At 37.7% G+C, this 3,553-nt stretch overlaps 1 long non-coding RNA gene across 1 annotated transcript; it reads right to left on the reverse strand.

Annotated features, from left to right (window-relative positions):
* Window positions 1-1,209: 1,209 nt before the first annotated feature.
* Window positions 1,210-1,861, reverse strand: LOC109757505 (uncharacterized). The gene is made up of 3 exons (XR_002231579.3): window positions 1,829-1,861; window positions 1,320-1,436; window positions 1,210-1,233 (listed from the first exon to the last, which is right to left on the reverse strand). It is a non-coding gene; the product is annotated as an uncharacterized lncRNA (long non-coding RNA).
* Between the last annotated feature and the right edge of the window lie 1,692 nt (window positions 1,862-3,553).

The following is a 3,553-nucleotide window of genomic DNA, read 5'->3' on the forward strand; positions in this document are numbered from 1 at the left end:
GGCGGTGTTGCGGGCGCGGGCACAGTTGAGTTGGGGGCACGGGCGCGGTTGAGTTTGGGAGAGAGGGGAGAGAGAGGGGGGTGGGGCCGGAGAGACAGAGAGCGAGCATAGGAGGGGGGAGACGGCCGTTAGCTGGGCCATTTCTTTGCCGTCCGCCAACGGACGGCAAAGGTCTAGAAGGCAGACGACAAAGACCAGGCAGACGGCAAAGAAGCTGACCTAGCCACGCCATGCCCCGTGGGGCCCACCTGGCCCTTTGCCGTCTGCCTTCTAGCTCTTTGCCGTCAGCCGGCTTACGGCAAAGAAAAAGCGGACGACAAATAGACTTTTTTGCCATCTGCCCATTCTTTGCCATCCGCTTTGTGGAAGCGGACGCAAAGAGTTGGCAGGCGGCAAATTACCAGATTCCAGTAGTGAAACATAGTAACACCTTTTCCTAACTATAGTAACACGGCATAATTAGTCCAATGTGCTATTGCAACAATTTTGTATGAAATATTGTATAAATACAATTCTTTTGTTTTCATACTTCCTCATAGTGCAAATCGATAAGCAATATGACACAGATACACAGTGTATACTATATAAAAGGACCATGGACATAAAGCTAGCATATACACAAGAAAAAGGATATAAAATATCAAAAAGGTTCTTGCCATTCCATAGCATTTATAACAATGAACATATAGAAGATCCATATTGTAGCAAAAATAAAATACATTTCTCAACCCATTAATGTAAACTATAGTACGCGAAATATTTCCTATAATTGAAACCATGTGACACCCCTATTCATGTTCACTAGAATGTGCCCCTCAGATCTTTCTTGCATGAATATGTCATATTTGCATCTTAATTCCTCATGAGCAGAAGCATCCGAATCAACTCAACCACTGAACCTCTCAATCTGGGGAAAAAACAGTCACAACTACATTAAGTATATTGCAAATTTAATTTAACAAAACTCAAGAAGTTAAATATTGAGATACACATGCTGAAGGCCAAGCAATTGTCAATCCAGAGTGAAAGCATCGCCAATTGTCCTACAATTTTCCCTTTCCCTTACCAAGAGCTCACATTCCTCAATAGGTTGATCAACTTGCACTTCTATGAACTGCCGACCTAGCTCGACGCCACCAACCATTTTTTTGAATTCCAACAAAAAATGCTAGCATGTGCCACGTGCCTTTTGTTTGGATATATTGAAGACTTCAGAATCACTTTTGTGCCAACCTAAAAAAAGGTTCAAATTATAATTTGCAGTAATAAAAAACAATTTTGTGAACACGAATCTAGTATAAACACACTATTTTTGTTACCTCCATGGAAGGACTACGTTTCTGCTTAGAGGACACATGGACTACAGACTTGTCTTGAGTGCTTTGTTTGTGTACTCTAGTCAAATTTCCATCCATATTCTCCCTGCTCTTTCTCATCTACAGAGAACCATAAGAGGAAAAAATGATTTATCCTTGTGATTTTGCAATGTAAAGTTCACAGTGCATTTTATTCATCAAATATTACATGTGCCGACATCATTTTCTAACATCAGGAGAGTCCAATCCATGCAAATCAAACTTAAAATGCAGAAACTCATTCATTCATCATTCATATGAAAAATGTTTCCTATCAGTGCTTAGCAAGCAGATTTCTCAAGAGATAACCATTACCTCTCTATCAAAAACAGGATGGGCTGGTGATGATGGTACTTGATATGAGAATTTATTGCAACCCTCATTTTCAAGATGATGCTTCTGTACAACAATGTAAATAAATAAATAAGTTACAGTGTATCCTTTTATACCATGCGCAACAAGAAGATTCTAACCTGTTTGCCTGACAGAATGTCATTATCTTCGTGTGCGCCATGTTGATGTGGGTTAGTTTCATTCTGCATTTTACATGAAGAGGCATTTGTTTATAGAAAGTTATAAAGTGTAGTAATAAATAAACAAATTTACCATTGTTGTATCTCTGGGTTTGACCACTATGTGTTCTGCATCAGGTCCATTGGCATGAACTCTCTGCAAAATGAAATATTTATAAAGAGAGATGAAAATGAACCAACACATGTCGAATATATTGACAGTACCTTTCTTTTATTATTATGTAATACTTCTCAATGAGATTGACCATTACCTACAGTTTGGAAATTTTCCTACAATAGAAATTACACAGGTTTCAGTATACTTGTATGAATGCAACAAAAAAAATATTTACTGTTGCCATTTCGTTCGTCACACACACTTCATCTTTTTTTCTTAATGCATCAAGGATTTGGTCTTGCTGTTCTATGCGTTGCTTCAGCTTTGCTATTTCCTCCCTAGCATCAGCCTCTTCATCATGTGATGAACCATTTGTTGTGGTCATATTGATGTTCTTGAGGTAACGAGGTTTTCGACCATAAACTTGGTTAGGAACAGGAAGTAAGCCCATTCCATGTACTTGTCCAGGCTTTTCATTCCCCAAAACTTTGTGCAAGGCATCACCTTTCCATGCAACTCTTCCCTGGTCACTTTGTGCCAACTCTGGTTGTTCATCAATTACCTTTTCCAACTCAACCCGAAAGAGAAGAATAAAGCATATTGTACTTGTTGCATTCAGTGTTGACTTGATTGTGTAAAAATTGAATGTATGTAACGTACCACAAGCTTATTTTTATCTTTGGCCTTTTTTGGTTTTCTATGAGTTGCTAAGTAAACCTTCGCTCTATGTGGTTGTTTCTTCTCAGGGTCCTCTTGAAGCTGCAAAACCAGAAGTACACTGATATGTAAAGAAAAGGCTGTGAAAACTTAGAAAAAAACATATATTACTCACAAGGTCCTCAGCCCAACGAGCAAAACTCTTTGTCCCTGCTGTATGACTTATCTTCACCTTTGTACGACTTATTTTGTTCTTCTCACTTACTGCCTATTATAATTAAAATATAATGTCAATGCACTACTTAACAGCAGCGCACATAGTCCAATTAAATGACAGAGAGCTTACCCTTCCTTCCTTAGACTTCCAAAATTTGACAAGTTCACGCCATTGGTCACTATCCACATATTCTGGACAAAGCTTATACAAAGATTTTCTAGAACTGAATTTTTCTTATTTTGCTAATTTCTAAAACTGATTGGCCCACCTCAATGATAGGTAGGATGAATTACTTAACTTTTCTTTTAGGGAAGCATGCATTCGTACTTGTTTTTACTTGTTTTAGCCAGGATTCTGGATTAGGGTGGTCCAACTAATAAAAAAGTCACAAATATAACATGCCAACATACAGTATACCTTTTAAAGCGCTTCCCAAATACAACACGTCAACATACTTTTATACTTTAAAATGAAAATACGGATCAATAAATCTTCGAAGCATATTAAATTCATTAAGTCCAAAATTACTTAAAAGTAGCTAGCACACCTTTTAATTTTAAAACAAATTTTGGAGGCAGAAAACTTTTTTTCCCGAATACCCAAAAGAGTTGCAAATCTTTTATATTAAGATTAGAGAAAAAAATATTTACAAGATTACAAACACGCAGTACAAAGCAAAAAACTTTGCGCTCTC

Source organism: Aegilops tauschii, chromosome 5 (genome assembly GCF_002575655.3).
Source record: "Aegilops tauschii subsp. strangulata cultivar AL8/78 chromosome 5, Aet v6.0, whole genome shotgun sequence".
Lineage (NCBI taxonomy): Eukaryota > Viridiplantae > Streptophyta > Magnoliopsida > Poales > Poaceae > Aegilops > Aegilops tauschii.